This window comes from Bombyx mandarina, chromosome 05, assembly GCF_030267445.1.
Source record: "Bombyx mandarina strain Sakado chromosome 05, ASM3026744v2".
Lineage (NCBI taxonomy): Eukaryota > Metazoa > Arthropoda > Insecta > Lepidoptera > Bombycidae > Bombyx > Bombyx mandarina.
Genome location: NC_143212.1, coordinates 4359076 through 4379512, shown reverse-complemented (window position 1 = coordinate 4379512; position 20437 = coordinate 4359076). Strand labels below are relative to the sequence as shown.

Sequence of the window (20437 nt, the reverse complement as noted above, 5' to 3'; positions counted from 1 at the left end):
AAAACCCAATTTTCAGACACGCTCTTGACCTAAGCCCTGTATTTATGTACGCATTAAAATCAAATTCGTTTAACATTGGTTTGAATGATTTTAAATTGGTTTTACACACAAGTGACACGTACCACGGACCAATTTGTACTATTCATAAATCATGCATTGTGTAAGTTGTAATTAAGTGAGCGCTCGCTCGCGGCCCCTGTCAGGAGTGATAGCGTGATATCATATTGTGATGTCAGGATTGATGTAGTTTTATTAGCTGCACGCTGGGAATTTGCGTAATTACTAGCGGGCTCGTCAACCCGCATGGGTAGGTACCACCGAGAAACCTATTTCTGCCACGAAGCTGTCATGAGTTTTGATATAAAAGTTATATATGTAAAATATTTTACTAGTGTTCAGATGTAAAAGTTATCGGCTACACTGGCATGGTTAGTGGCATAGCCCACAATATCAGGCTTCCTTTGGCTCCTTTTATTCATGTCGATGCTTAGATGAGCTTTTAGTCTACGTGGTAAGAACGACTGTCAGGGCACATAAACATTACAACCTGCATGAATAGGGCAATAGAGGTCTAATTTTTAGTTACATTTAAAACATTGTAGATATCAGCCCGTTCCAGCTACCATTACTACTATATTATTATTATTATTACTCGCTCTCTCTCTCTCTCTCTCTTCAATTGCTGAGGATCGTGACTTCGTTTGATCCTGTTCTGTGGCTTGGGAGTGCGTCGCTGACAGGTATTTTTAATTCCTCCGCTATTTGGTGGTAATTATTCGCGGATACCACAGGCCTTCTGACCACTATTCAAGATAGACAGGGCAGATATTAGAATTGAAATCTTCAGTTCAGTAATTTACTTTCTGTGTAATTGCCTTTTATTCTTTTTCTTTTCTCCCTACCTAATCGCTCGCAGCCTAATGGGGCTTCAGCTACGCTCGGGTGGGATCTCATGCCAGTAAACGTAATTTTACTAAATTTCCAGTTCCAGATACAGGACAGTAAATTATCAACTGATACCCATAATTATCAAATGTAATACCCGATGATTTTTTTTATTGCTTAGATGGTTGGACGAGCTCACAGCCCACTTGGTGTTAAGTGGTTACTGGAGCCCATAGACTATAAAGTAAATGCGCCACCCACCTTGAGATATAAGTTCTATGGTCTCAGTATAGTAGTTACAACGGCTGCCCTACCATTCAAACCGAAACGCATTACTGCTTCACGGCAGAAATAGGCAGGGCGGTGGTACCTACCCGCGCGGACTCACAAGAGGTCCTACCACCAGTAATAAATATGTGAGCGATATAGTGATATAATATGTGAGCGAACTTTGTGACTCTTGTGGCTCTCGATTATGCTTTCAAACCAACCAAAACCTACAAATATCTTGAGAACAATTCAATTACATAATTGTAAACTCAAACACGATTTGTTTGAAAAAGAGCCCGTTTGGAGGCTGTATTGATATTGAGATAAACAAATAACCGACCGTGTTTGCCGAGTAAATATTGGAGTTAGATGTGAGCAGGTTTATCCGGAGTCGGAGTGGGTCACGAATGCGAAAGGTTGACCAGTTCTTAGGCCGCATACTTGACCATATTTTATTCTTGTATATTATACTACAATCTTATAAATACCCGAGGATGTTACGTCTTAGATTTAAGACAAGGATCTTGTCTTAAATCTATAATAAGTTTTTAAGTCTTCTTCGTCGTCGTCTTTTTTAAGTCTTTGAAGAGGATTTTTGATTGGTGGCCATTGGGTGTCTATTAAGTATTATGTATGTCGCCACGGTTACCTTCACCCACCACCTTATGTCAATGTAACCTAAACCTAAACAAAGCCTGCTTGACTGTTAGGAGTCAATTATTATCCTTAAACTTAGGATTAGGGCCGTTTCTGCACAAATCAAACGAAGGCATTTGAACTATGTAGATTATTTCTTTCTTTTATATGGCCGTACCTGCAGACGAACAAACGGGTCGCCATCGCCCATGCTCATCACCAATACCAGGGGCTTTGCTAAGACGCTGCCAGTTGCTATTACCGCCGTCTACTGTTAGCTTCCATTCGAAAGACTGAAATCAATATTACAGTGTTAAAAACTGAATCAGTTATCTTTTATTTACTGTTCCATTTGATTGGCCTCTGGTTAAATTTAACTTACAAGATTCAAAGGAAATATCGACACATGTGTTTTTTTTTTTTTTTTTTTTTATGATTGAAGGATTACTGGTGGCCCGGAGGCCTTTCCAGTTTCAACAGGACAGGTGGGCGAGCAAAGGCTCAGCCAGGAGGGGTGGGATTTGCTAACAGCTACCCGAGCGCCTCCGAAAGAGACCTAACAACTCAAGAGTAGCTGCTTCGCGAATGAATCTACTACCGGATCGGAATCGCGACCCGCTGAGAAGATCCGGCGAGAAACTCAGCGAGCTGATTCATGGGTTAGGTTGCACGGCGAACTCTTTGTCGAGTTCGACGAGTACGGTTACCGAGGTCCCTAAGCCTGCTCCTAGAGCTGAAGGCGTCTAGTGCAAAGGTTATTGGATTTGAGGGATCCGTAAGGACGTGTCTAGGGCGTCGACGGTGACTGGCTCCTGCATGATCAGGATTCGGGGAGTAGTCAGCGGCGGCTACGATAAGGCGATTATCATGACGCATAGCCTTATCGAAGTACCGTTCCGACGCTGACTTCATGTATTTCTGGATAGATTCGAGGCCCAGGTCGTCGTGTAGGTCAACGTTCCTCACGAACCACGGAGCTCCGACGGCTAACCTGCAAAAGCGGGATTGTAGAGATTGAAGGGTGTCTATGTGTGTGCGGGCCGCGTGAGCGAACACCACACTCGCGTAAGTCATGACGGGCCTTATGCAAGTTTTGTAAAGTGTCATCTTGTTCCGAAGGGACATTTTACTCCGCTTACAGATCATGGGGTAGAGTCTACCGAGAATAAACGCGGCACGGTCACGGACTGATTTTATATGCGGGCGGAATGTCATCGATGCATCCAGGGTAACGCCCAGGTACTTGACCTTCCTGGCCCAGGGTATGGATTGACTAAAGAGAGTAATCGGGGGTGTGAGATTCCTCCTCCTAATACGGGAGGAAATCCGTGTGGAGCTTCCCCTCTGAAATAGCACCGCAGTACTTTTCGCTGGGTTGATGTCTATGCGCCATTTTCGGAACCACTGTCCTAGGGCTAGGGCTGCGCTCTGAAGCTTCTTCGCGATTAGGGACTTGTTTCTAATGGAATAGTAAACAGTCGTGTCGTCGGCGAATAAAGCTAAATGGGTCGGCGGCGACCGGGGAATATCGTTAACGAATAAGCTAAATAGGAGGGGTGAGAGGACAGAGCCTTGCGGGACTCCAGCTGTGAGAGGTCGTGGGGAGGAGCGGGTTCCCTCGACTCGATATCGAAAAGAGCGGTTCGACAAGAAGTCCCGTATGATGAGCACGAGACTATCCGGCACGCCCATGTTGAATAGTTTGAAAATCAAACCGTTGTGCCAGACTTTGTCGAACGCTTTTGCGACGTCGAAGAAGAGAGCTCCCGTGTATAACGGTTTTGGTCGATTAAGCCCCACAAGAATGTGCTCCGTGAGGCGGTGCACCTGTTGAACGCATGAGTGATTTGTACGGAATCCGAATTGTTCATCGATGAGAATGCCCTTGGATGAGACGAAGTCTCTGAGGCGTTTGTAGAGCAGACGCTCATACAGTTTGCCTAGAGACATGAGGAGGCTAATCGGGCGGTAGCTCGTCGGATGATTTTTTGGTTTACCGGGTTTATGTATGCCGATAACGTCCGCTTCTTTCCACACCGCGGGAAAGATACAGTTCGCCATAGCGGCATTGAAAATAGATGCCAACATCACGATGAGTTGGACGGGTAGAAGTTTAATAACGCGGTTGGATATACCGTCGGAACCGGGAGCCTTGCGAGGACGTAGGTCTTTGATCAAGTCTTTAACTTCCATCGGGGTGACGGGTGGTAACGCGTCCGAGGGTGGCAAGGAGACTCTGCGTTCTACCTCACTGTCTACTAATTCTACATGAACAGGGTCCACGGATTGAGTGCTGGGCGTGCACTGGGTTTGCAATGTATCGGCCAGCAGCTCTGCTTTTTCATCATCATCGAACGCCGCGAGTCGGCCTGAGGGGCCTACGAGGGGGGGCATAGTTACTACCGTATCCGATTTGAGAGTACGAGCTAAGCGGTAGTAAGACCTTTGAGAGGGCGCGAGTCTTTCTAAGAAATCAGACCATCTGGCATCTCGGACTTCGGCGATGCGAGACTTTACGTCGCGTTGTAGGGCACGCATTCGAATTCGATTTTCCGCGGTAGGATACCTGTCGTAGGCGCGTATCGAGGCGTTCTTAGCTCTAAGGAGTTCCCTAATATCGTCGGACAATTTGAAGCGGTGAAGGAAGTCCTCCGCTACAACTTGTTTCGATGACCTATCTAATGTCGAGGTGATGTGTGACGTTAAGATGTCTATGGCTTCAGCGGTATCCTGAGGAGACGGGGTAGAGTGCGGGCTAAACGGGAGCGATGGTGGATCAGATTCAGCCAGGCTGATGCCCAGCGTGTGTCAATCCACCACAGTCCTCGTGACGGGAACGGAATCGGGAGCGCGACCGAGCTTCATAACGACGGGACGGTGGTCTGAATCTAACTCTGAAACTACTTCGATCGAGTGTAAGCGCAGAGTTACGTTTTTTAATATCGCTATGTCGAGTATATCCGGGCGATGCGCGATATTTAGCGGGTAGTGAGTCGGGGTTAGCGGAGCGACGATATCGAAGGCGAGATCATCGACTAACGCGTCAAGCCGCCTGCCATTCGGGGTTGTAGTGTGTGAGTTCCACCTGATGTGTTTACAATTTAGGTCGCCCGCCAGAATGACAGAGCTCCCCATGCCGAGCAGCGCCTCGATATCACTGCTTAGAACGATCTTATCCGGTGGAAGATAAACGGACGCGATAACGATCGGCGCGTGTCCCGTCAGTGAGATTCGGCACACTGATGCTTCGATATTAGCGAGCGCGGGAGGATCGAGCGGGACGCAATGCAGGGCTCTTCTATAGTAAATGACGGTACCACCACCACGAGCAGAGAGCCTGTCGTTCCTGACCATGTTATAGTTCGCGATTTTAGGGTCACGGTGCGCGGGCTTAAGTAGGGTCTCCTGCACTAAAAAGATATCAATTTGATGGTCACGCAAAAAGTCAGAAACCTGATCACGTTGATTTGCGAGACCGTAAGCGTTAAAAAATCCTATCGTTACGGATAGGGGCTTTATTCTACTTATATACGCCATTGATTACCGGCGGAGTGAGGGGAGGACGTACGTATTTAATGACGCGTATACGTCGGCGTATTCTTGCACAACGGCGATAAAGTGTTGTGCAGTGGAGGCAGCGCGAATGGCGTCGCCCAAAGCGTTAACGCGCTCAAAGTTGATCGACTGAAAGAAGTCGATCGCTAAAGCGAGATTGTCGGACGCGGTCGGAGGGTAAGTCGCGGGAGAGGGACGAGTCGCGGGGGCGGGACGAATCGCGGAGGAGGGAGTTGTAGCCGTGTTCGTGTACGGCAGCGGTTTCGCCCAGGCCGAGACACTGGGCACCGGCGCCGGAACGAACGCTGGCTTAGCCTGCGACACAGAGGGTGCCGAGGCTTTGATGTCTGGGCCGGAAGCTTGGAGGCGGTTTTGGCGGGCGACGCGTCGATTTATTTTAGGGGCTCGGGGGCATCCGCGGTAATTTGCGGGATGACTCTGTGTTCGACACAGGACGCAGCTAGGCGGTTCCGTCGCGGTTTTTTGATCGCGAGTGCATAGGGCCGTGGCGTGATCGCCTAAGCACTTGACGCATCGGGGGCGCGACACATGTCTACACGTATCGCTACTGAAAGAAAACGCAATTCACTTATTAAATCAATAAAAAATCGATCCTAAAAGTTATTCGACAAGTAAAATGCTTCGCATTACTATACATTCTGTAAATATCATATCTATTTATCTCATATATCATACCTGTAAATCCCTTAATCGCCTTTCAGACAATGTCTTTAGGACATTTTGAGAACCTTGTACAGGAGAAAAACCATACACCGCATGCATATAAAATTCCATTGGCTTGTGTGAAAATAGAAAAAAACAACCTTGTTTCTTCCATAGTAGAAAGTGGATTTATATTATGAGTAAGATAAAATCAAGTAATACAATAGTTTAACAATAGTTAATTAAAAACACACAAACAAATAGATGACCGGGTCTTATTTTTCGGATTACTTGTTACGGGAGTGGAGCGGCGCGGCCCACGCTCTAATTACCGACAACTCTACAAACATTTGCACATGAAACTAACATACAAGTAATACGTTTAAATGTACACGCTTTGTGTCTGTGTACTTAGTAATTAAATTCCGAAATATTTTGTTTTTTCAATGACAATGCGCCATTACGAGGTCTGCCACTTTGCTTGTTCTGTGCTCCCATTGAAATGCACAACCTTATGGTATTTCTTCTTCTTCATTTGGAAGCACCTAATTTATTAATGTCGGAGAATGCGTGGAATTTATTTGATGCTAAGTAAATACTTTCCATTATTGCCTCACCAGCATCACCGCTATAAAAATGACATCAAACTTTTCTCAGATAAAGCGTTTTAAATTTATGCGCTTTTAAGAGGGCCGGCTAAATTTGTTTTTTATTTTTAGAAAGCCATAAGCATACAGATTACCTGAATGTGGCAGCAAAATGAACGCAACTGTTTCAGGTAATAGTGATTAAATCTTATCCAATGGTATCACTTATGGTAGGTACAGAGTGTATGAAATGAATCAATGATAATTGTCGTGGCGTGCAACCTCTTTGATAGGATGTAAGACTTACAACGACTAGACACAAACTAAGACAGACACTTAATAAAAATTAAAAAATAAAGAGAAAAATGGAACGAGGTCGTACGTGACTATATAGTACTTTTTTGACTTCCTAAAAGAAAGACACGAACCAGACGAGAAGGAACGAATTGACCGTTCTCATATGTACATAAAATAGACAATAAAAGAACTAATCGACCGTTCAATAATGTTGTCCTCGTGCAACATACAAAACACAACGCACCAAATTCTCCCCCAATTCTAAATCATCACTGAAACTAAATGTTTCTTAATCGTCACAAACTTAGATGTAGTCGTCGTAAACCGATGCGTGTAGATGTGAGATCTTTCATCACGCACAGGTGCGAGTCGCTGGGGGCACGCGACCCGGCGCCGCGGCGGCTGTGGACGCATCACTACTTACTTTACTGTTACATTCTGCTGTTGAACCAGACTGCGCGTTTAGGGAATGAGGCAAACGGAAAATGTACCTTCATTGTCGTCTTATTAAAACTAGAGGTCCCACAGTAGTCGAAATTCGACTATAATTAATTGGAATTGTAAGTTTGTAGACTATTATGATTGTATTTTATACTTCTATAATCACAAATTTCGCCAAGGCTACTCTATAAATTTTTTATTCTTAAGAAAAAAAAAATTTTTCTTAATAAAGACAAACAATATTTGATCTAATCTCAATTTGAATTTGTGATTAACCACAAATTTCGCCAAGTGGTCAACCACAGACGTCAAGAACAAAAGTTTGACAATACATAGTATGCATGCGTGTGTGCGTCAAATACATGGTATGTAGTGTGTGTAATGTTTTCTTTATTGATTTAATGTATCCTTTATGCATTGTTTAAAAAAAATATTAGCATTGTGCACTTCTTGTCTATATTCTCTATAAGTGTAGAAAATTTCATACGTCCTCCGTCCGCGCAATTTTCGTAAAAAGGGATACAAAGTTTTTGCTTCACGTATTAATATATAAATGTCATTGTAAGAACGTGAAATCGGTTATTAGTGAACGCTTGCTTCCAATATGAAACTCTTTATTTGAAGCAATATCTTTGTCTTATCTTTCTGAATGTGTCTAAATTGTCAACAATAATTGACATACAAAGTTTTAGAGGTGCAACGCTTAGAATAAACAAACCAAATTGTATTTTTTATTAATTTAAAAGCAAGTAGATCGTTTGGAACCTCTACGGAGGGACTTCAGTTCTCTCTAGTTTGTACCGTATATTTCATAAGGAGCTTTCTGAAGTGTATTTTGAGATGATCTCGTCATCTCGTTTTTACCATGGCACCGCCCGCCACGAAAGCAGAGCTCATTCATAGTACCAAGAACCACTGCATTCATTCATAGTGCGTTTCTAGTAATCTTTTTGCCGTGCAGCATACGACTTTGGAATGAACTTCCTTCCACGGTGTTTACCGAACGCTATCACATGACTTTTTACTGGTGGTAGGACCTCTTGTGAGTCCGCACGGGTAGGTACCACCGCCCCGCCTATTTCTGCCGTGAAGCAGTAATGCGTTCGGTTTGAAGGGTGGGGCAGCCGTTGTAACTATACTGAGATCTTAGAACTTATATCTCAAGGTGGGTGGCGCATTTACGCTGTAGATGTCTATGGGTCCACACATCTAGGCAATAAAAAAAAACCGAGGTTTTCGGAGACTACTCGGGTAGGTAGGTAGACAGTGCGTTCCAGAGGTCTTTTTTGCCACGCACCATCCGGCTATGGAATGAGACTCCCCTCCAGGGTGTTTCCCGAGCGCTATGACATGTCCTTCTTCAAAAGAGGCTTGTGGAGAGTATTAAGCGGTAGGCAGCGGCTTGGCTCTGCCCCTGGCATTGCTGAAATCCATGGGCGACGGTAACCACTCACCATCAGGTGGGCCATATGCTCGTCTGCCTACAAGGGCAATAAAAAAAAAAAAAATGTGGTTACCGGAGCCCATAGACATCTACAACCTAAATGCCATCACCTTAAGATATGAGTTCTAAGGTCTCAGTATAATTACAACGACTAAATAAGCAGGGTGGTGGTACCTACCCGTGCGGACTCACAAGAGATCCTACCACCACGTAAAACAACCTTGTGACCTTCCTATCGCTATCCGCAGCTTTTAAAGCAAACAGCGTTGAATTTACTCAATGAAACTCAACCATGTAAATACGCCAATAATGGCTTACAAGGTCCATTGAGCGTTTTGTTATGGATTATCGCCGGTTCACCGGAGTTCGGTGGTCGTGGTACTGTCAGAATCCGCGTTACGTAATCGCATTGTGGACGACGTCAATAGCAGACGTCGCGTCGACCGGAGCAGCCGACCGTGGATTGCACCTGCTGCTCCTCGGCTGCCGGAGAACAGGGGTGATGAACCTTTATGGCACAACTTTTTTGGAACGAAGTTCCTTATGGGACGATGCGGAGGGGTACCCTAACCGGGAAAAAACGTCCGTAACGTAAGATTCTTATTAGTAATGCACACAGTGTACGACTTAACTTTGTAATAACGTACAAAAAATAACATATTTTTTTATCATTCATTGACCACGATCTCAGAGCGTTCGTTTACGCAATACACTAGCTCTTATGCAAACAACCGTGAATGAAGTGAACCACAATAAGTTCGCACGTTACCGAATGACCGTGGGTTGTTGCGAAACCTCTAGTTTTATTTTCTTTATACCTCGAATAGAACTTAAAATTAATATTTTTATAATAAGGAACTTCGTTCCTATCCGGTGTCCCACGACACCACACATCTTTTTTTTTATTGCCCTTGTAGGCAAACGAGCATACGGCCCACCTGATGGTGAGTGGTTACCGTCGCCCATAGACTTCAGCAATGCCAGGAGCTGAGCCAAGCCGCTGCCTACCAAAACATAATAATAAATGTTTCAGTTTTACGTGTTATTCAAATTAAAGCAACATCAGTATGGCTTACCTTAGGTTTGTGATTTTGCTTTTAGTAGACTGCGTGATTAATAATAATAATAAGCCTTTTTATTTCTGGTTATACAATTTTAGGTGGATTATAATATTACATTAAACAACAAATATGACTTTTGTTAGTAATTTAGCTTGAATTACGTTAGTAATACTATAATATAGTAAGTGTATTAAAATAATTATTATAAATTAACAAGAAGTCCCGGCTTGGGTAAAAAAGGTCTCCTCTAAAGATGTCCATTTTTGTCTGTCTTATGCTATGAAGTGCCAGTATATGCCAGCTGATCTTTTCAGGTCATCTTCCCAGCGGGCTTAAGGGTCTCCCCTTCTCTCTCTTGCCTAGTGCCTAGGACCACTCTTGTGATCCACCTTCTTTCAGATATTCTCGCTATATGTCCAGCCCAACCAGCTGGACTGCGTAATTAACTGGAATAATATGCCGAACGGCTTCTGAGCTTATCATTCATAGATCATAAATGTTACTGAACTATGAGAATGACCCGAAGGCATCATGCAGGCATAGATTAAGTATAGTTAAAATACAGCAGTAGGCTCATTCAAGTTTGTTCGTAAAGTACACAGTGAACTTTATTACTTTTTACTATAAGGTTTTTTTTTGGATCTGTCTCGTGCCCAAAATGGATTACGCCATCCCTGCCGCAGAGTAGCTTTAACCGAGACTTTTTCAGTGGGTTTTTTGGTGGATCCCGAGAAGTTATGTCCAGCGGCTTTGTTTCATTTTCGCACATTTGTGCATTTTCACAGATATTTAACAGCTAATAAACCACCGTTTTTATACATTTAAACCTGAAGAAACACTAAATAGACAAAATAAAACAAATCACACAACTCCACTCCTCGTACTCCCGCCAAAAATCTGGACAAGCGAGGATATTCAACAGTAAATTTTTATCGCAGCGTTTCCTTCTCGCCAAATCGCACTTCTGCCATTAAATAATCATTCATTCCCCCACATGAAAATTTAAATAGTGATTGTAGTAAACCAACAATTATTTCCCATTCTATTGAATTGGTTAGTTAATAGAATTACTAGATGATGACCGAGTTTTGCTCGGTTTTTTTTTTATAACGCCATCTTGTTGTGTCTTTAAATCGGTTAGTTGCCCTCAATTAAGAAAAATAGTATTATTATTCGCCAATAGATGTCGGGAAGAGTTGATTATTGAAAACACGAATAAAACAACATTTTCTGAAAATAAATCGTAGCTAGATCGATTTATCGCCCCCGAAATCCCCTGTATACTAAATTTTATGAAAATCGTTGGAGCCGTTTCCGAGATTCAGATTATATACATATATATTAAGATACAAGAATTGCTCGTTTAAAGGTATAAGATAAGATAAGACTAGTGAAAATCAATCTTAATGTAGCATGACTTCTAAATGTTAGCCTATAAAATGAACATATGTTCCTGGGAATATCCCTCTCAATCCACTAACGGTGCTTTTAGGTACCTCAAGCATCGGTCATCGTTCTCGTCGAACCCGTTCGAAAGGGTTCGACAAGTGAATTAACCCTCAGACACAGCCCACTGAGTTTCTCGCCGGATCTTCTCAGTGGGTCGCGTTTCCGATCCGGTGGTAGATTCTGCGAAGCACTGCTCTTGTTCGTGTTAGCAACGTCGTCAGGTTTGAGCCCCGTGAGCTCACCTACTAGTTAAGGTTACGCTGAATAGCCTCTCAAGGCTCTCAAGCTTAGGTAGGATAAAAAAAAGGGAATATCCCTGTTGACTGGACCGCTCTCCGCTCATTTACTCTATGGTCAGCGCCTTGTTACGTTAACAAGTTCTCAGTCAGTAAATCGGCGAATCGTCTATAATCCGTACAATGACGACGTTTCCCTTCATTATCGGTCGCCTTGTTTATGTGGAAATCCTCCACTTGGGAGCCCGGTATCTGGGTATTGAGTATTGAGTGACATTTATTACAAATGAAAAATCCCTCGTTAGTAAAGTTTGTTTGTAAGTTAAAATACTATTGATATTTATAATGGATTTTTTGGATAGATCAGCGAATGAAGTCGTCGTGGCCTAAAGGATAAGATGTCCATTGCATTCGTATGTAGCGATGCACCGGTATTCGAATCCCAGGCGGGTACCAATTTTTCTAATGAAATACGTACTCGACAAATGTTCACGATTGACTTCCACGGTGAAGGAAAGCAAGACATTTGACTAAATTCCATTTTTTATTGATCTACGTTTTGGTTACAACCCGCCTGATGTTATTCGCACAAAAAACGTATTTCTTAATTGATAATTCCTTAACACATTTTATATATTTACGTTGGCTTATAACTCCTTATTATAGTTATTTTTTTACCACAGTAAATACTTAATGTGCCACTTAGATTTTGTTACAGCCATTCTTGAAAATAAAGAATCTATACTAATATTATAAAGCTGAAGAGTTTGTTTGTTTGAACGCGCTAATCCCAGGAACTATGTACTGGTCCGATTTGATTCTTTCAGTGTTAGAATAGCCTATTTATTGAGGAAGGCTATAAGCTATATAACATCACGGTAAGACCAATACAAGCGGAGCACCAATAAATAATGTTTCAAAATAGGGGCTTAAATAGCTCCTTAACATTCTATTATTCAAAAATATTTTCACTTTTTACGTAAATGAAGTGGGGAGTAAAATTTAGCGTTATGCCAAAGTAACTATTCCACGTGGACGGAGTCGCGGACAAAAGCTAGTTGTATCAGAAAACGAACGAGTGCAATCTACGGTCTTTAAGAATCCGTTAATAACAAGTGTCCGAAAAATAACATTCGCACCGTCTGTCCAGCGAGCAATTTCGGCAGCTCTCTGGAACATCTTCGCTCTGTCATTACCGACAGATCTGTTTCGTGGCAGAAGTAAACGGGCGCTGTAAAACGCGTGTACGGGCTGAAATGTGTTTACGAATTTCATTTGATCACACGACGTTATTCCTTCATCGTGGAATTTGTCTGTGAACACGTCTCTAACCGCGTGGACGGACACATTCGCATCGCTCCGTGCAAATAAACCAGGCGCACGTAGAATTTTAATATTCACGTTAATTAAACGCAATACATTGTGAGCGGTTGACACAGACTCACACGGGAATGATACTGAGACGCGAGTCGGCGATGCGTCGAGTGCGGAAGCGGTGTAGTCTTTTGAATAATTTTCCGCGTCCGTGCCCGGCCGGCTAACTGTTACGGTTTTAATAGACCGCCGCCGCCGCCGCCGGGCCTGTGGACGTCTCGACTGCTTATATCATATCTCGGTGGCTTCGATATTATCCCTCTGATCGCTGATCGGTAAAACATCCTCAATATTATGAATATACTATAGAGGTAAGACAGAGAGAGAGAGAACACACTTTATTAAAACAATCTAAAAGCTAAAAGCGATCTCTTCCAGACAGCCGTTTAATTTAGAGAAATTCTGGAAAATATAAAAATTTAGTAGGTATATTGCGGTGTAAGATCGGAATAAAATTAACTTTGACACGTAGGTATAGTCGTTTTGTTTTTAGCTCAATTATTTATATTTTAAGAATAATTTTCCTGGAAGGTGCTGGTTCTTGACAATGTAACGGACATAAAATGCTTGGTTTGTTTCGAATGCCAGGTGCATCAATGGAAGATTTCACTTGATACTGATATGACACGCGTGTATGCGATTTAAAATTTTAGATAGTGCAGTAGCACCAAGCAAAAGCTGATAGCGTTTTAACGAATATTCTAATTATTTTCAAAACTCTTGAATTAGTTTTGCGTTTTGCATTTTTTATGACCAAAATTAGGCCATAATGGCTTGTATTTAGAATTGACCATAAAATCTCCCATCGTGGCCGCCGGCAATTGCATTCCCGATACTGCGGACCGAATGGAAAGCAGTCGACTTCGCCCAAAACACTTCATTTCGGATCCTCCCGATTCCACTAACGGTGCTTTTAGGTACCTCAAGCACCGGTCATCGTTTTCGTCGAACCCGTCGCTTGCGACGAAGGGCTCGGCGAGTAAATTAACCCACAGACACAGCCCACTGAGTTTCTCCCCGGATCTTCTCAGTGGGTCGCGATTCCGATCCGGTGGTAGATTCTGCGAAGCATGGCTCTTTCTAGGGTTCTTGTTAGCAACGTCGTCAGGTTTGAGCCCCGTGAGCTCACCTACTAGCTCGGCGAATCTAGAATAATCGAGGGGTTACTAGAATAGGTAGGAAAATAAAAATAAAAGAATATTATCTATTTTAGAATTTTATAGGCTATAATCGAAAATGACTGTTTAAAAGAATTATAAATATAATTAATGATCATCTATATTTTGAGTACTGTGCAGTATTTTTTATGAAACTGCCTTTATATGTCTATTTGCGAAAACAATAAATGATTAGAATATTTTACTTTCAAGCAATGTAGCCGATAGTGTGCAAGCTAATTAAAAGACTGATAATAAATTATAATAAAAAAATAAATATTAAAAATAAAAGTAATCCGAGTAGGCACATCCAGACTCGTCATAAGTACTTTAAATAAAACACGCGAATTTATCCAAATTTTAAGGTGCTTAAGGTTAGATGCGATCTTAATTTTTTTATTTGCTCAGTAAATGGACGCTTAAGTCATCGTGGCCTAAAGGGACGTCCGGTGCATTCGTATCTAGCGATGCACCGGTGTTCGAATCCCCCCGGCTGGTACCAATATTTCTAATGAAATACGTACATATCAAATGTTCACGACTGACTTCCACGGTGCAGGAATAACATCGTGTAATATAATATAATTTGCGTAATTACTGGTGGTAGGTCCTATTGTCAGTCGGCACGAGTAGGTACCACCACCTTGCTTATTTCTGTCGTGAAGCAGTAATGTGTTTCGGTTTGAAGGGTGGGGCAGCCGTTGTAACTATACTGAGACCTTAGAACTCTCATCTCAAGGTGGATGGCGGCATTTACGTCGTAGGTGTCTATGGGCTCCGGTAAATACTTAAGACCAGGTGGGCCGTGAGCTCGCCCGCCCACCGAAGCAATAAATAAAAACAACTGTTGTTTCCACAAATCGGTTATTATAAAAACTTTGCTCCGCTTTCGCTATTGACTTACACCAGCTCGGTGTTTATACAAAACCGATCAAGGCAGTGCTAGCGCACGCAACTGAATGTTACCTATTAACACTTTGTTACTACCTACTTAGCGAATCGCTGCATAAGCAACTTAGGAACCGAGAGCCGCTGTAGCTACACTAATGTGTGCTCGACCTTATTAGTTTGCAGTTTTATGTCGATCGTTGAACGAAAATTTCGATTTTCTTGAAAATTATTTCGATATTATATTATATCGATATATATTCGACAAATTATTTGAGATAAAGTTGCGAAAAATTTACAGAGTCTTGAATTATTTTGTTATTTACTTCTTCCTAACCTATGTGCTAAGCGGTATTTTACTGTAGTCAGTTCTTGTAACACATATTTATTAACGTAGCGGCTTATTTCAGTTTCGTAAATAGTTTTCTGTTTTATGATTTTCACCATTTAATTTTGGAGGCTATCCAACTCCTCGATTACAAAGACTTCGTGAGAAGACACAAGAGGACTAAGCCTTCTGAGTTTTTTTTTTATTGCTTAGATGTGTGGACGACCTCACAGCCCACCTGGTGTTAAGTGGTTACTGGAGCCCATAGACATCGACAACGTAAATGCGCCACCCACCTTGAGATATAAGTTCTAAGGTCTCAGTATAGTTACAACGGCTGCCCCACCCTTCAAACCGAAACGCATTACTGCTTCACGGCAGAAACAGGAGGGGTGGTGGTACCTACCCGTGCGGACTCACAAGAGGTCCTACCACCAGTAAAAAGTGTGTAGTGTTAATTTGAAATAGTGTTACAGTGATAGTGACGTAATTAAAGAACACATGATCAAAGTGTTTAGCCTTATTAGACACTAAGTAAAGTCAATGGACTTTATTCTTAGTGGCATTCGTTAAAATATTAGCTTACGTTAAATTAAAATTACTATTAGCCTTATTGAGCTAGTAGCTAGGAGATAGTAGCCAATTTTGGTACAGTACATTAATAAAAACAAAAAAAGCCGCGTATAGAAAATTCTATCGATATAATGCATTGAAATTCGTTATATAAGTACCAGACCTACGTGCCTTACGTCTGCATTAAGGTAACAGTAAGTGGCAACAGTGATTATTTGTGCGCGTACCGTTTGATCGCAAGCCGATAATTGCGACGTGCGCTAACCCATCTCGATACAATCGTTACTTTATTGAAAATTACTATGTGTTGAAATTATCCAATTCCTAGTATTTGCTGTTTATTTCTACAATGCACAGCTACAGGATATTTTTGTAATATACAATGACTTTTAAATGAGCTTAGTTAAACAGAGGAGCTCATTGTGCATCTGTCAGGTTAATTTAATTTAATTTTTAATTTTAAATTATCCAAATTGTATGAGATAAAAGGACTGGTGGCACGGCTTTATCATTCTTCGAGCCGGAATGAAGTATGCAACGGGTCCGTAAGATAAGAACTAAGAATAGAATATCAACATGATTGAGTCTACTGCCAATGCATAATGGGATAGGAGTAGAGGCCAGAGTAGAGATGGATCTCGTTAAGATCCTCAGACATCACTCTATCTAGATAAATCATGGTAGACCTAACAGAAACCTTGTTATATTATGTTATTTACTCAAAACACTTCTCAATTTCGCCTATCTTGAAGCTTTGACGAGTCGCAGATGAGATTGAAAATAGTTTTACCCTGAGCACTTAAAGGAAAGCAATAATTAGTGTAAGGGATGTTTAAAAACGAAGATGGCGCTATAATTTTCTCCAGCGCTTTATTTGATGCACTGCGGTCAATTCTAGGATATATCTTGTACCAGATCCCACAAACAAATCAGTCGCTTTTTTTATTATTTTAGCGTTATTATGAGATGGAGGAACTTGCTAGATCCACAATAGACACACGACGTTAATCCCTACAAGAGAAATACGAAACGTCGAGAAAACGTATGAGGTAAACTATGAGGATGGTTTTTAATCATATCTCGTTAACCCAAGCCCGCCGTTTCCCGCTCCATGCCAGCCCCGTGATCTCGACACCATAAATTACCCCATACACCGTTCACTAATCGTTATAAACTGCGTCTGAGCGTGTGGCGTGTACTCTCGTAAATCATAATCGGTAATCTGCCCTTTGATTACAGAGTAGCCCGGAACAGAAAGGCCAAAACGAATTGTTGATAGGATGGGAGGTGGGACCACAAGAGTGTCTAGGTCCCAGGCGAATCTCTCGTGATTATCTCTAAAGTATAGCATATTTTCATTCATGCCCAAAACCAAAATGAATTGACCTACTTTCCTTGGACAGGTATTCTTGACCGCTGAATGGTATTGCCTAGTCGTAAAGCCATTGCATAGTTGTAAACAATTTACGTCGCTTCTTCTTCTCCTCTCGACTACAAGTTCCTGTAAGTTAGCCTGTTAGCAGGTCCATAGGTTGGTAGGTGCCTTTATCGGCTAATGATCATTTTTAATTTCAACATTCCGTTTTGCATCTTTCGCTATTTGCATCTTTCCACTTGGGTATTAGATTCAGTATTCGTTTTAAAAACACTTTCTAGTTGTATATTTTTTTGTCTAAATTTACCTTTGAGAGACATTCCTAAAAAACCGGTTTCTAGGCTAATCAACCCACTATAAACTCCGATCTCACATTCCATTAATTCACGTTATTGAATAAAAAATCAATATAACTATAATTGTTGTTTGTTTCCTTGAAAATCATTTAAAACGCCACTTTCATATGTTTCTCTTATGTTTCTCTGCACACCTCATTAACCGGCCTTCGAGGAGGATGCGAAGATTTCCATAAAGAAAGTGGGTTCCTAACCCGCACACCGCATTCACTGTGCAACGTGCACTTTTGCCTTCAATATGATGAACAGGGCTGCCACACTCACTAAATTAAATGTGCTTTACTTTTGTTTATTCTCAAATATTGTTTTCTTTTATAGCACATTATTGCTATTAAACACTTAAAAATATAATACTACAATATTAAATAGTCAAGGTCACTACGACTTAATATTTCATAGATAGTTATGGTACTCGCATTGAGCTGTCTCTTCTAGTAAACACTTAACCCGCGTTCATTACTCTGATTCAAACACGACTTAAGAACAGCGAGATCAAATAGTAAAAATAGTTTAAATTGTATCTAAAAATCACAAAAACCGAAGAAGTTATTACGTAACCCTTGGTCGGCTTCAAACCTTCGCTTGGCTAGTGCAGTAAAAAATTTTTTTGTCGTAAACTGTTTTTATTTAAATTTTTTTATTGCTTAGATATGTGGACGAGCTCACAGCCCATCTGGTGTTAAGTGGTTACTGGAGCCCATAGACATCTACAACGCAAATGCGCCACACACCTTGAGATACAGTTCTAAGGTCTCAGTATAATCACAACGGCTGCCCCACCCTTCAAGCCGAAACACATTACTGCTTCACGGCAGAAATAGGCGGGGCGGTGGTACCTACACGTGCCGACTCAGAAGAGATCCTACCACCAGTAATTACGCAAATTATAGTTTTGCGGGTTTGATTTTTATTGCACGATGTTTTTCCTTCACCGTGGAAGTCAATCGTGAACATTTGTTAAGTACGTATTTCATTAGAAAAATTGGTACCCTCCAGCGGGATTCGAACACCGGTGCATCGCTCGATACGAATGCACCGGACGTCTTATCCTTTAGGCTACGAAGACTTCATAACGAAAATTTAAGGTTCATTAATTATTTTACCGTCCATTAATTCGACAACCCTGAGAATCTATCAAAGCGGACATGAAAAGCATTTATCCGTCATTCATTTCCAAGTTTTCACGTGCCGCTGCAGTAATAACATCCTGTACGAAGCGACCGGTCGCAGTTTCACTGTCGCCTCTCAATCCTCTACTTTCGTTCTTCACGTTTCTAATCGCTGTCGCTAATAAATTGCTAATGAATTTTCGAATTTATGTAGAGTGTTTCGACTCTCGATATTGTTATGGTTGGTAGACGAGCATAGCCCACCTGGTTGTTAAGTGGTTACTGGAGCACACAGACATCTACAACGTAAATTCCACACCGACCTTGAGATATAAGTTATAAGGTCTCAGTATAGTTACAACGGCTGCCCCACTCTTCAAACCGAAACGCATTACTGCTTCACTGCAGAAATGGCATGTACCTACCCGTGCGTCACAAGAGGTTCTACCACCAGATCAAATAACACCGAAAAAAAAATTTCGAAGTTTTAAAAACATTTTAGAATATGCCTCCAATATTCCGTCCAAAGTGCTTAATAACATCTATACACTATACCTTCACCAAAACATTGAACGGGTTACGAAACTTACATAAGAATTATAGATATTATAGTGACCTGTTCGTAGGGCCTGAACAAATTAAGGCCGCCCGCCGCCCACGACGACGGAATCCCTAATCATTCCGTGAGAAATGATAGACCAGGCTCCGCCCGCGGCCAGACCCGGAGAAAGTTAATCTCGGCTCATTGGAAATAATTACCTTTAAGACGAATTTGTGGGCAGGAATATTTTTATGGGCGCTCGTTGCGTATAGGTTTTAAGGATTAATGCTTCTCATTTTAGAAACTTTATGAAATATTGGTATTGTCGGTAATCCGGAGATCTGGTTTGTCGTAATGACTTCATTTGTTGTGAGTCGTACGTTGTGTTCAAGTGCAGTTATGATATTTAGTTCATCGAAAATAATATCACACTATTCGTAGCTTAGAAAATTTCTTGAATTGCGAATCAAAGATGATAAATGAGTAATGTGTCCTGAGAATTTGGCACAAACTGTGCTAAACATTTGTGAGTGTTGTTTAAGTGAGCTGCTGACGTAATGTTCAGGCTTGCGCCGGTACAAAAGCTAATCGCCAGAACATAGATATCACAACGTGAACATCGCTACGCTTCTCGAGAATTCAATTGAAATCTAAATTGATGTATAACGGCTTTTTTGGCGTTGTTTAATACGTTTGCAATACCGAGCTAAAGCCTACTGAGGAATATTGTAAACCTCGTAAGAGGAAGCATTTATTCGAGAGCTGGATACAGAAAACGGGTTAATTTCAAACAGTTCGCTGAAAATTGTTTGAGATTATCCCATCATCTAGTTTTTGGCATCGCCTCGCCCGCTACCATCCATCCAGCTTTAGAATAAATTCCCCTCCTCGGTGTTTCCAGATCACTATGACATATCTTTTTTCAAACGTGGTTTGTGGGGGATACTTAGGATAGTCAGAAGCTCGATTCTGGCATTGCTTGACGTCCTTGAGCGACGGTAACCACTCACCACCAGTTGGCCAGTGTCGTCATCTGCCTACAAGGAACAATAAAAAAATCTCCAAACCACAAATAATGGAACGATACAAATCACCAGTTTTGAAGTCTCAAATTCTAGTAATACTACTACTATCGGGTCGTCGCGTCCCATTACAGGAGCGTGGTATGGGCCTCATAAAAACCCCTCTGCCCCGGCTTGTGACTCCCTGCCT

At 41.8% G+C, this 20437-nt stretch overlaps 1 protein-coding gene across 4 annotated transcripts in view; it reads left to right on the top strand.

The window, feature by feature from the left end:
- Positions 1-20437, top strand: part of LOC114245984 (uncharacterized) — a 123973-nt gene that overhangs the window by 65566 nt on the left and 37970 nt on the right. The gene's annotated exons all lie outside the window — the stretch shown is intronic.